Genomic DNA, 14936 nt, shown 5'->3' on the forward strand with positions numbered 1-14936 from the left:
TCATTTTGCCAGCATAACTTAACAGATGCACAGTATTTAATGTTGTGGGTTTTTGTTGGTTTTTTATTAATAGATATTTCACAAAGGCATAGAATAATAGAGTTCTCCAAGTTTCACCAGATCTGTCATGGATTTCTTGCTGTTAGTATATTCTGTCGTTACAGAGCACTGTCTTCTGGGATCTTTGTAACCAGACTATTATTTTTAAGAGGAATTAAATTGTATCTCCTATTCTATCTTTATAGATGTCTTCTGGGATTTATACTATTGCAGTTGAGAAAATATTTATATTTTATTCTAAAATATTTCTCACCTTGTAATCTTCTACTTCTCAGACTTTGTTCAACTGATCTTTTCTACAGCAATATCTACATAAGTAAATTTCTTGCAGCCATTCTCTATTTACAGAATCTCAGAATCAATTAGGTTGGAAAAGACCTCTAAGATCAGCCTATGACCAAACACCACTATGTCAACTAGACCACAGTACTAAGTGTTATGTCTAGTCTTTCCCTGAACACCTCCAGGGATGGTGACTCCACCACCTCCCTGGAAAGTCCATTCCAATGTCTAACCACCCTTTCTGTGAAGAATTTCTTCCTAATGTCCAATCTAAACCTCCATTGGTGCAGCTTAAAGACTATATCTGTCTTCCTGTCACTTGTTACCTGTGAGAAAAGACCAACCCCCCCTGGGCTACATCCTCCTTTCAGGTATTTTTAGAGAGTGAGAAGGTCTCCCCTGAGCCTCCTTTTCTCCAGGCTAAGCAACCCCAGCTCCCTCAGCTGCTTCTCATAGGGCTTTTGCTCGAGACCCTTCACCACCTCCTTTGCCCTTCTCTGGACACACTCCAGCACCTCAATGTCCTTCCTGATGAGGGGCCCAGAACTGGACACAGGATTTGAGGTGTGGTGTCACCAGTGCCAAGTACAGGGGAAGAATCATTTCCCTGGCCCTGCTGGCCACACTATTCCTGACACAGGCCAGGATGCCACTGGTTTTCTTGGCCGCCTGGGCACACTGCTGGCTCATGTTCAGTTGGCTGTCAACCAGCATCTCTAGGTCCTTTTCTGATGGATCACTTTCCAGCCACTTTTCCTCCAACCTGTATTCACCCATAGCGTTAAAGTCATAGTGTTAAGAAATTATTAAATTGAAGAATCAGATGTTTCCCTTAAAGACACAGAAAAATTAGTTTCTTTAATGTGTTTTATCTATGTTTTGTAAAAAAATGTCTGCTTAGTGACAAGGAAATATAAGGACACTCTTCATGCACAAAATATTCTTAGAAAAAATCATTCTATTTTAGCTCACTATATATGTGCAATATATATGTAAACTTCAGTCTGTTGAAAATAACAGGCATGTCAACACCTATGGACATCATTAATGTGCACTTAGACATATGCACCTAATGTATGTTTTAAGAAGTTTCATGGTGAAACCCACAAGGATATTAAAATCTACATTTTCCCCTTCTTATCAGGATCCCTCTTACTTCAGATTCATAGACTCTCATGAACAAAAGTCAACAGATTTTGAAAGAGGGACACAATAGCATTCCAGTATCAAACAACTTCACTGTTAGAGAAATATCATTTTCAAACTAAATATACTGACTGTGATGGAATTTGAACTATGATTCCAGGCATCTGCTTTCCCCATCAGACCAAGTAGATTATGTCATTCAAAGAATTACAGTCAACAGGCTCTTCAGAGGCAACATGTGTCACTGCATGATAGACTGCATTTATATTGTTGAAATTGGATAAATTACTGAAGCATTGGTTTTTATTTATTTCTGTGTGCAAATAATTTATGAAATTTATCTTCCTCAGTTTAAAGGCCTTAGAGTATTATTCAGACTACTAAATATCACCATCTCAGACAGGAATGGTAGTTTGGGGCAACATGGCATCTATAGTCCTGAGATCACACTTTTATAATAACCATTCCTCTATCAGTTACTTAACTGGTAAAAACATATGAACATGAAAACTTGCATAACTATAGTTTTAGGATTCTGGGCATTATGGTAGAAGTATCTTGGATTACCTTATGTATTTGAGCACAACTGTGTTTGCAAAAATTAGAATGTGCGATATACCGCTGACTAAGAACTTAACAGTTTTGAGTCATTACAACTAACACAATGGAAACTGTTTCATAGCTCAAAAGATACACACAGGCATGATCATAAATAGGAGAATGTTAAATGAGATGAAGGTCCCTACATTATTACTAATGATCACTTCAAACAGAAGGAAATCTTTCATTATATGCATCTTTGCTCTTCAAATTAAGTTCATTCTGATACCATTCAAAATGACAGTGGAGGTGAAAGCTGTAAGTAGTCATTTTAGCTGATGCATTGAATTTATTGTGCAAGTTAATTAATGTCTCCTGATTTAGTCCAGATTCCTGGTTTCTCATCATGCAAAAAAAGGAAGAAAAGTACCTGCAGTAATTGTACAGAGTATATTATTTACCTTGTTAGCCTGAAAAATCATCAGGGAGAATGTGTTTCCAAACCACATCTGATGCCTGATTCAGAACCACTCACTCCACAGGAAGTCTCAAAATATTTACAAATTTTCTGAGTACTGTAATTTTTCATATCGGGGGAAAGTCATCCTATCAAAAGGGCTGTGGACATGGGATATATGCATGCACTTATTCTCACAAGCGAAATATCTTTATAGCTTAAGAAATTATTTTATATAGAGTTTGTTTCTGGAAGAAATACCAACATTTTGTATGCCCCTCTAAATGCTATTTCTACTACTGACTTCTGTGGTAGAAACACTTCTCAAAGGATGAGTGATACCAAGTATGGATTATGCAGAATCAAACAGACTAATTCATTAGCTCATTCTGCTTCTTGAATTATCAGTTCTTGTAATTCAGGCATATGTTCTAAAATCAATGAACTGTGGTCTCATGATTTCAGTTGCAACATCACCTAAATATAAAGGTACTTTACCTGATTTTGAAAAGTCAGTATGCTTAAATGCCAAAACCTCACATACCTGAAAGTGAATGTTTTTTGCTTCTCAAAGGATCTCCATTTCTTATGCTTATGAAATGAGAACCTGAAAACAAAATTAATTAGGTTTACATGAATGAATTTTTGATCATTTTCTCTTCTGTGTTATTGAATCATGGTCAGTATTTCCTAGTAGTGGATACTACTGAAAATATATAACTGGGTTTAAAGAGTTACTCAGGCTTTTTTACAGCTTTCCAGGATAAGAATTTTATGTATAATGTTAATCTTGTATTCTCTGTTTTGTCAGTTTGCCATTTTCGTTATCTCCAGGGGCATACCATAGCAATTTATTGTATTGTGCAAACACCCTAAAATAATATGTATGCATATATTTGATTTGGTTTTGCAGATCCAATCATGATGTCAGAGACTAACAATGCTTTTAGACGCAGGAAGATATATTCCCAGTCTTTTTACCTCACCTTACACTTAATTCATTCTGACATCAATATTCCAAACAAGATTTTGTGCCTAGCTGCATCATTTAAATTGAATAGTAAATCAAACAGATTATTTGTACATTGTAGTATGAAGGTAAATTGTTCATTACCAATCAACTACAAATGCAAGGTAAATTTTCATTGATTTTTTTGTTGCTGATGATTTTGTTTAGGTTAGTAACTTCTTGTGTGTTCTTGTGTAAACAGTATTATATTGCATTTTAGTTCTTGTTATTCTTTTAATATAAAAACAAGCTTAGAAGTTATTATGTGTCAGAACAAACAAGAAAAAACAAAACCCCCTAGAAAGTCAGGAAACTATTCTGACTAGTTGCAGAACCTAGAGCAATGTTATTCATGTACAGTCTTCTGATAAGATTATGCAGTTTTCAGATTTAATGCTTATTGAATGATTCAAATATATTCTCAATATCAGACACACTGTCTAAGTGTAAACAGCTCTGAGTCTAATATTACAGGAAGCTTTATGAATCACATATTTTTAAACTGGTTTTGAGGTGTTTTAGAACCTTCAGGAACCCTAAACAATAGGACTGTACTGACATCTTGGATTGCCATTATGATGTGCTTATTGGGTCAGCTGAGGCAGAGCTGAAATCTTTGGATACACAAATTATTTCTATATGTAGGAAATAAGATATTTAGGACCTTCAGCTATATTTTCTTCTTTTTATGGAAATAATTTCAGACTGTGTTATAGATACTTGCTTAAAAGACGGCATAATCCTTTTTTATCGATTCATTTTAAAAAAAATGTGAGTTTAATTCTTGGAGGTCTATTTAGGAGACACTGGATGGATTGTTAAGCAGATGATACTGAAGTGTCAATAAAGAACCTCAGAAGTCTTAAGGGTTTTATGTGGAAAGTGTGAGAAACAGATTCTGGTGGAAAAAATCAACAGTAGTCATTGCTATTCTGTAGTGTTTAAAAGATTTTGCTTTTAAATTACAAACATATATTATTTACCTTTATTCTTTCTGGTACACAGTTTAATCAAAGCATGCTGGCCATGAGAAACATACATAAATGGAAGTGCTCACAGTATTCACAATTTATCAATGTATTTAAATATCACATTTCCATTTGCTATTTTCTCTGCTATGCAAAAAAAAAAACCATTTTCCAGTAGTGAGTGGTTTGTGAAAAACAATCTCCATCATTACTTTAGCAACATTTTTTTTTAAGTTCTGTTCAGACAAAAAACTATGACAAGCACTTACAACAGTATATATTAGGGACTTGTTTGAATACCCTATCCTTTGCTCATAGAACACGGCTTCAGGCAGGATAAAGCCTTTCTGTAACTGCAGCTACAACATTTTACAGTGCAACAGTGCACTTCTGAGATTATGTAGATCTCAAATCGACCTCATAAGGTTATCTGCCAACAATGCCAACCTCTCAAAAATTTTTCTGTAGAGCATGACCCCTAACAGAAGCTAAGAATAAATTTACTCTGCTTTTAAAAGGTGTGTGAATAAATCTCAGATAAAAAACAATTAAATGTGACATCATTTGAAGAATTTTATTTGTAAATTCCAGATGTTTATAGTGAAAGAGTTTTCTTAATGTGGCTACACATCTTGTTATGGCATAACAAGAAAGGCATTTACCAAACAAGTAATATTTCTTTTAAAAGAAAGGAGTCTGTGCAGCACTGGGGGAAGATATTGGAAAGTTCTTTTAATTTTAGTACAAGAGTGTTTGATCCCTATGTCTGTGATTAATGCTTAGTTTTGTACCATAAAGTGCTTACTACAAATGCAAGAGTTTAATGTAATTTTGTGTTAACTCCCTACATCTGTACCAGCAAGTACTTTCCTGTTTACCTATACCAGGGCTTAACATGTACAAGCAAATAACTTAGTTTTAAGAATTAAAATTTTGTGCCAGACCAAAGATGTTAAGAGAAGTACATAGTGATCTGACCACATATTTGGGATATTCTCAAAGAGAAAAGATTCATTAGAAGATTCAGTACCATAAAAGAAAAATTTGAGGAATGGGAATGTTCCCCAAATGATAACCACTGACCCTCAAAAGACCCCTACTCATATCCAAAGAAGTCCCCAGACATCATTAACATATATGTATGTATTCAGGAAATGTAATGAATATGTATTAGTTTCATGAACATAACCTGGTTTGTTAGGCTGCTGGATGTGCATACTAGGTGGAGCAATTCCCCATGCAGCCAGTGCTGCAAAAAACTAATGTTGGCTTCCTACCCTAATGAACCAGTTGGAGAGTTTACTTCCTGGTCTTTGGTCACAGGTACATGAAAAGACTTTTTTCAGGAGAGAAGAAATGGTTCCTAACATTTATCAGCTATGACTAGAAAGAGAAATGTCTTGCAGAATACTTTCATGCAGTATTATCAAGATTTTGACTGTTTAATGAACTTTTGGTCTACAAGCTGTATTATCATAATGTAGTATGTGACTTATTGTTAAAAAGAGTCTTGAAAGGTATTTATGATTTTAAGTTTGCTTTTTTTGGGAAGAGAAGTTCTGTAGAGGGGGTGGGAAGCAAGGGAGAGACATGGTGCAGGGCTCTTTCTGGATCCTGATAAGGAAGTTTCAACAACAAATGGTTTCATAAAATGGCTGTTTTAATAAGATAGAATAAAAGGAGGAATATAGATAGCAGGTAAATATTTCTTCAGATGGTGGAAACCCCATTTTCTGCCACTCTGGATGCACCCGAAATAGGTGTTCCAATGACACACTGTTCAGAACAGGCACAGGGAGAAAAGGTCCTTCTTTTTGATCACTCCAGATATTACATAATTTTCTTAAAAGAGAAGAATTCCATTCCTAAATGTTGATCTCACTTTCAGGTAAAGGCAAGGCCACACAGGTGGCATAATTGTCAGTAAAAAGTGGGACCTGTCTTCAGGCTCCTTTTTTCCAAGAAACTGTGTGAGGTTGTCCTGTGGTCAAGTGATCCGTGTAGCAAAAGGCCATACTGAATGTCCAGCACAGCACAGGCCTGAAATTAATCACTGTGGTTAAATGCTGTAGCATCAGCAACTCATGTACAATGGTCTCCCAGTCAGGATCAATGCATTACATACCTCGACCTCGAGCTTACTTCTCCTTATAAGTTAGCAACTGTATTACTGTACGGATACAGACTTCTCATGCCCTAAGTACAGCCCTAACAGAGCACACATAGACTGATCAAATTCATTGACTCCTGGAATAAAATGTCTTCTGCGTGATCCCGGTGCAGTATCACTGAACTGAAACACTAAATTAATTTACCATTTCTGAAAAGTCTGCTCACTGAATGTGTTGGGTTTGGCTGTGATAGAGTTAACTTTCTACAGTGTGGCTATTGTGTGGCTATGTTTTGGATCTGATAACTGAGCATGCCTCTCTGAATAAAGAAACATTCTGAGTTGTTTCAGGACTGTATGCTCTCAGTTAAGCTGAGGAATAGATACTGACATCAGACAGGAAGCTTATTGAATCAAAGTGAAAAACCAGAAACAAATAACACATTATGCTTTTCCCAGCCCAGACTACAGTTGAGAATCTACTATAACATAACTCCTATGTTCTGATATTGAACTGTAAAATTGTTATAAATTATATTTGATGTAACATGCAGATTCATCCCTATGCTACATAAATTCATATTAAAATAATATCTAAAGTTTTTAAAAATAAACATTGCCCATTGGTTATGTAGTAGTGTGTATATATATATAATCAATGTAGTCTGGTATAAACTTTTCTTTAATTATTCCTGTTAAAGTTATATTTGATTATTTTTAAACTCAGAGTAGACCATAACACTTTAGGTTATTCAAAGGTGTTTATTGTGGCCTTACTGTATTTTCACTGCAAACAATGCTAAAACTCCCCCTGACTTCAGTGCTAGGTCGAAAGTCACTTGCCCTTAAAAAATCCCTCACTTATTGTTAATATATAATTAAAAAACTCTTATTTCAATATAGTAGAAATTTCAGCTAATTGCTACAGGTCATAGATTACAACTACTAGCATGGATTCAAAGTTTTTGAGAATCTCTTTTCTCTAGGTCATTGTTAAAAATTGTGAAACTTCCCTAGTTCCTCTGCTCTTCTTCACAGTTTTTATATGTACCACTCTGTAGACATTTCTTTTTCCTTATGGATTTCTTTTGTAGTGGTTACTTTTTCAGCATTCTACTATCTAGAGAGAGTGGAGAAAGAGCTTGTGCTACTTTACTTAGGTAACATCTCTGCTGTGTGTTGCCCGTTTCTCCTGCAGCACTCATTTTGTTTTTCATTTTCAGAAGGTTTTGCTCCCCTCCAACTCTGTGTGTAAATTTGTCTTCATCTTGTAATTTCTATTATTTTTGATTTTTGGCCATGAATTTTGGATGTTAAAATGACATTTAAGGCTAAAAAACCTATTATTTTATCCTATATTCAGATTTTAATGATGAAGCTACACTGATAAAGATACTTGAGTGACTACAACAATTTGGACAGAATAACCTTCAGGTTATCTACAGATTTTACTACACCTGCTTAGGAGTTCACTTTTTGTTAGACAGGTTTCTGGTTTTACAACCTCAAAATCTCTATGCTGTCTTTGAGTTTTATATTCAATTTCCATTGCTGTCTTTCAAAATCCAGAAGTAAGCCATGTGACAGCTGTGGTTTTTTAAGTGATATTTGAGAGGTTATTTTTCTTCCAGTCTCCTAAGAAATACATTTATTGGATGTGAATTCTTAAAGAAAGATGACTTACTTAATCTTTCCTCTAATTCTTACTCCCTCTCAAAACTGCACAATTTCTACTAAATTTCCATTACAACTTGTTGGCAGTAAGTGGAATTTCTCTATGTCTTAACTTTTTGCTGTAATTTCCATTGATACATAGTCTTCCAAAGACTCATTATGAAATTAACAAGCACCATGAGGTTGTAACATAGTATTTTCTTTTTCAGTTGTTGTTGAGCCTATTTGGTTTAGAAAGAAAAATGCACTGTCATATGTACTGATTCTTCCCATAAACCAGAGTTGCTCTTTACAGTATTTATAGAATGTTGTGACTCAGATACTGAAATTATCAAGTAACCTTTTACTTTATGGTATCTTGTATCCAAATAAACTTGGGGAAAACATGTTTTTCAGTTCTACAGTTTCAATATCCAAAGAGGAAAAAAAGTAGACAGCTTTATAAATGTGAATTAATTTTCTTTAGTTTGTCTCAAAAAAAAAAAAAAAAGTAAAAAAGAGTAAGCATATTAAAGCATATTTATTGCAGTTTGTCATTAAAAAAGCAAAAGCTAAACTTTGATATTTGAAAGTACCCAGGAAACCAAAAATTAAGACACTGGTTTCTCAAAAAACTGCTCAATACATGTTCTACCCATTTATATCTGGCTACATTTTCAAGGACTTTTTTTGAAGACTAAAGATCGAATGCAACTCTTACAGACAAAAAGCTTCAAAAATTCTCTGAATTTCACTTCAATGGCTTTCATATTTCCATGTTTGTTTTTCCTTTGGCATAATGTCTATGGCAAGTATACTATTTAGAGACATATACTGCTACAGAAACAAAAACTGAACACCAAACTTCAGGTGTTAATACATTAAAATGTAAGGATTTTCATAATGTCAAAATAGCTTCCAGGTTTCAAAATCCTAACAGAGGAACATTTTGTAAAATACTTGTTTTCTTAGGCTTTAATTTCTGCATAAACTAGAAAAAATAATGAAGTCCATCCTGAAATGTTATACAGTATTGCTTAGCAGATAAGTGCTGTCTTAATTATGTGTCTTACTGTCTGTACTTTTGTTGTCTGTTTTATGTCTCCTACTTATTGTACAGGTGCACAAAGCATACCAGAGGTGAGTCATGTGCCACAGCCTCTTATATAATATATAATTATATTGCATAATAATATAATATATGTATTTATTTTGCCTCATGCATAATATTTTTAGATATTACATTTTTAAATAGTACATTTTAAAATATTTTAAAATATTGTTTTGTTTTTAAATAATTTTAAATAATGCATCTCATTTTAAAATCATATTAGAAATATAGCTCAGTGTCTTGGCAAGGACTTAAATCACAGATAGCCTTCAAATTCTATTGACTAGGGTAGATAAATTTGACTTGGTAGAAATTATTACACAACAATACAGAAGTAGATTTTACATCAAGAAAAATATGTATGTGAATACGTGGGGCTTTTTATGACACTTCCTTTACAGAAAGAAGGCAGTTCCAGAACTCACTATTAGGAACTATCATGATGCAAACATATTTGTCAGCTAGTTTTTAGAGTGACATGTCCAGGGAAAGATGGTATAAGAATGGCAGAGAAATTTATGCAGTACAATCTCTGTCATTCAGCAACAGTAATAATTTTGATTTCCCATTCATCTCAAACCTTTGCATACAATGCTCTGAGCTGCCTCAGGGTGGTTTGGTAGGTCTCAGGAGGTTATAAAAAGGTAGGTAGAAAGCATTCTGTGAGGCTGAGAATGAAAGTCGCAAAGAGGATAGAAAAATTTTTAATGTGCCAAACACTGGGTAGAACAACATGATTGTTCTGGGAATTTTATGGGTTTTTTACTCTCTTGTTTAAGAAAGGGGCATTTAGGCATTGTCAGGGGCAGGATACTGCTGGTATATGTGCTCTTTGGCCTAGGCCATTATTGCTGTTGTTATAGTCTCAGATTGTTAGGGCATTTCCAACAAATCTGTTTTACACTGCCAGTGCTTAAGGTTTTATTCCCACTGCAACAAACTGAATCTCACAGTGTAAGCCATACAAACTCAAAATCCTCTCCCTTTATTATCCTATAAATCTGCAGTGATTATAGAGGGGAAGAAAAAGAAATACAGATTTCATAGTCTACTATGTCTTTCTTAGATCATATAATACAAACCTTGATTAAAATACTAAATTAAGATACTAAATGTGGCAGTTCAAAATATTTTGAAAAGATGGAAAGATGAGAATATAAAAATATTTTTGTATGCTTATGGTCCTGATCCTTCTTTTCATTTTACACAATGCTAATAATCTGCAGACTTCAACAGAAGCAGGATCAAACCTCTCAAGAGCAGTGGCATTTTGATGTATTACACTAATACATCACCCTATGAAGCTCCTTGATGATGTATTGCCCTAGTGCTTTATCAAAGTGTCATTGCTCCAATGAAGGCATAGCACCTTCTAGCAAAGTCCTGGATAAGAAGCTATGTTGGAGAAGAGGTTATGTTATGTAATGTTATGTTATGCTATATGCTATGCTATACTAAGGTATGTTTTATGCTGGTATAAAGAACAATATCAGAAAAAGAGAGACAACGTTCCAGGATTTAGTGGCAGAGGTGGATACACCCAGCAGTTGGACAAAATTCACACAAATAAATTTCAATAGGACTTTGGGCTGCTAATGTAATGCTATTTGAAAATTTTGTCCTTTACTTTTTTTCAATATCTTGATTTTTGGTTTTGATAAAAATACCTAAAATATGAAAAGCAGTGTTGAATATTTTCCCTTAAAAATGGTGTCTAAGTAAAGGAGAATCTTTACATTTGGCTCAATTCCTTATCCCAAACCATAATCAAGGCATTTATTGACTAGGAAGACAGGTGAAACTGGCTGCACAAAATAGTTTGATAAAATTGTTAAATCCTCATCTCCATTCTCAACATAGTAAGAATTTTCTCAAATTGTTTTACTCATATTGCACATAAAAATATAAAAAAATTTTAAAGATCCAGTAAGATAAACAGAAAAGATAGCAAAATCATTCAGTATAGCTCTAAGCATATTTCCATTGTAATGGAGGTACCAAATAAACATCTAAATAATCACATAATGTAAAAAAAAGCACAATCCACTAAAATAAAAATAGCATATTTGATGAGAGATGCATTATAAATGTCTAATTGCATCCCTATTTTTACAGTTCAGAATACAAAAGGAGGAAGGATGCCTAATAATTGTTTTTTCAAGGTTTCAGTCCATCCAGATGATCACATAAGACCTGATTCTGCCATCATGATGCACACTGATTTCTGCTTTATTTGAGCAGCATAAATCTATTCATTCTGGGTTTTTTTACTGTTCTATGAAAGTAATGCTACTAATGCCTTCAGAAAGGATACAATCAAATCTAAAAATAATTGATAACTAGGTGATACTTGCCTCAATTTGGATTAGGTGTTTGTGAGCTCTGTCTGTTTGAGCATCATAAAAATCACCATTTGGGATAAATTTTTGCTCCTTGTATTTAGGACACCTCAGTGATACTGTCTTACATATTATGAATGTGTTTGTGTCTCTGTATTCAAATTGCTTTTCCTGAGACATAATGTTTTCTAAAGGAAATAAGATATAAACTGGATAGGCCTTTTCTAAGAATACAGCTTAAAGATTTGCATCCAAGGATCTTGTCCATCATTCAGTAATGGCAGGGGAAATACAAGTACAAGAAAAGTGTGATCTATTATCTTATTTATAAATAATTTCCTTCATATTTTCTTGAAAAAACATTGCATTCCATGAAAAAGCATTTCTTATCCCAGAAATACTACTAGTAGGCTTGGATTTGTTTAACTATTAACACATTATTTGGAAAAAAAAAAGAAGCTTAATAAAATCTAATAAGTAATAATTATTTATTACCTTTAGGTTGCAGTAAGACTACCTTTCTTCTGCATTTGTAGAATTTTGCTAAGAAATACTGTTCTAATGACATCAATCAGAGTAGAGTTTGGATATTATCCTCTTTTGTATATGTTCAAGAACAATGGATTTAGACGAATTTTGCCAGACTTCATAGAACTATTTAATCATATTTTTTCTTTTAATATCTATTGTCTTACCTTCTAGCACTTATTGCTCATGTTATTGAGAAGTGATGTGAAAAGCCAAGAATGAGACTTGTAAGAGTACAGGGTAACACTGTGATGTTGTGTAAGATCATTGTTTTTACTCTACATCCCACAGACATTCACAAAAATATCATGTGTTGAACATTCCCAACTTTCTTTGAAATAGCAGAACTTTAGAGAATTAATAGTTTTATTACAATGAAGTACAAGAAAATATGATCTGTCAAAATAGCAAATTGGGCGTCTGTGGGTGGACACATCACACAGCTCCTATTATGTTTCATTACCTCACCACCAAATTTATAAATAGGTGAAAACTATGAAAAAATAAATAAGTGGCATTTATGATGGACTCTATCAAGTTCATATATGAGCTACCACAGTGCACACTGTCATTTCATCCTTAGAAAAAATCAATTTCCTCTTCTACTGAAAAGTACCAAATAAATACCATTATGATCCAGAATTTGTAGCATTTATTAATTTTTACTTGACATTTGCTACAAACAATACTGCAAAACACTGACATATTTTATAGGTATAGTTAAATTCTCTTCCTTTTGCCAGAGATCCATTATATTAGTTTATGTTGGCCATTATTTGTTAACAAGGTTTGGTAATAGCCTGAAAGACCTTCCTGTATTAATATAGCTACAAAAGCTAGTTCACTTAGTATGGCACAATAATAGCTTAGATTTTAGTGTGTGTAAACTGTATTACATGCAATGATAAAAACTGATCTCGATTTTCAATTTGTTTTATTAGAGTACTTGTGTAAGAGACTTAAAGATCTCAGTTGTCTCAAACACTGTTAAGACCACTAAAGGACTTTGCCCGCTTTGGCAAGCTGTGTAAAGAAGAAACTGCTCATGTGTCACTACCAAACCTCCTGAATATGACTTTGTGGATTTGGACTGTAAATTAAGCCACCTGATGGGAACTTGAGATGTGATAAAGGTGGTACTATTGTCCAGTTATGTAAGGCCTAAGGAGAGGTAAGCAAGGCCAGGGGAGAAGAATGTATCACTGCAAAGAATCCACAAGGAAAGCCATCTCAGCACCTGTGCTGAAAATCAGCTCTGGCTGGGTCTGCCAGGGGGAAACTATAACTCACCTACTCAAAAGAAGAGAAAGACTAGAATGGGACTTATTAGCACTGGAATTTAGTCATGTAACCAATGGAATGAGAGAACTGTGCAGACCATGAGCAGTAATTCCTTTGTTTGCTAAAATGTATGAATAGTGAAAAGTTTTGAATGACTTTGGGACACTCACCACTGAGAAGACCAGGGTAAAGAGGACCAAAGGGATGTCATCTGGATCCATGGGTGGTGATATCTTTCTACTTCACCTGTCTCTCTCTCACTTTCTTCCTCTCCCTACTCCTCTCTTTATCCTATTTCTTTCTATCTCTCTCTACCTCACATTTGCTGTTAAATAAAATCTGCACTATTGACTTCGGCATATGGTCCTGTTTGAACCTTAATTTGGGCAAAGGCATCTCTCAATAACTGGATCTTAACAACTCTATAACAGGAAAAGTGAGTCAACTTCTTTTCTTGTCCTTCACTGAACTTCTTTTCTCTCACTCTTTCATTCTCTCAGTGGAAAGAAGATCCCCACTGCTACATAATATTATATATTCTGTTCTACCACAGGCCTCTCATTGCCACTGCACAGAACTTGCAATCCCATCTTATACTCCCTCTTCTTGTCTGTACCATTTTCTTCTAATTATAAACCTGAGAAGAAAATAACACAAGACACGTCTTTCCTCTGATAAATGTCTTTCAACTTAATATGTGTTTTGTAGTTTAAATCTCATTTTTATAGTAATTTTTTTTCTTGGTGGGAATCATTTTTTTTGATTTCAAATATAGTAAAATTAAATAAAAATCATATTAATTATATGGAAAAACAACCATTTATCTCTGAAAACCTATGAGTTAGATGTGGCAAGTAAACTGCCATGTTTTTGCAAAGATTGTATTGAGTTAGACTGTTGAGACATAATTTCATAAAAGAAGATGATTTTGACACTGAAACCAACATAATTGTATAAATCAGATTCTGCAGTAATTGTTTTTCATTTGATGAGCTTAGATTCCTGAGTATATCAAGAAGCGCGTGTCAAGACTGTGACATGGCCAGAGACAGACAGAGTGACAGACACAGCACCAGTGGTGAGGGGCAGTCCAGGGTAAGGTTGGTCATGGCCATCAAGGCATTGCTGACCTGACATTTCCCAAGTATGCCTCATAAGAAGCAATACTTTAAAAGTTTGCGTTTATAACAATCTCCTGCTAATACTCAGTCATCTGCAAAAAGGCACCCTATTGGTTTCAGCTACAAAAGGGCGAGATCTGATTTACAGAAATTATCTTGGTAAAGACAAAATTACTTCCTGTAAATATTTCCTCTACACCTGTAAACTATAATGGATTGGCAGTGACCTCCCTTTCCCCACTGAGCTGGTGGCTGCTTGCATATTTTCCCTCAGCCTACTTTTCACTTGAAAAAAGTAGTTGAAAGAGTAAGTCAATATTTTGGGTTGTCT

The 14936-nt window shown here is 34.4% G+C and overlaps 1 pseudogene; it reads right to left on the bottom strand.

Moving 5' to 3' along the window:
* Positions 1 to 476: 476 nt before the first annotated feature.
* Positions 477 to 1119, bottom strand: LOC120409957 (annotated as a pseudogene).
* Between the last annotated feature and the right edge of the window lie 13817 nt (positions 1120 to 14936).

The sequence above is a fragment of the Corvus cornix genome, chromosome 4 (assembly GCF_000738735.6).
Source record: "Corvus cornix cornix isolate S_Up_H32 chromosome 4, ASM73873v5, whole genome shotgun sequence".
Classification (NCBI taxonomy): domain Eukaryota; kingdom Metazoa; phylum Chordata; class Aves; order Passeriformes; family Corvidae; genus Corvus; species Corvus cornix.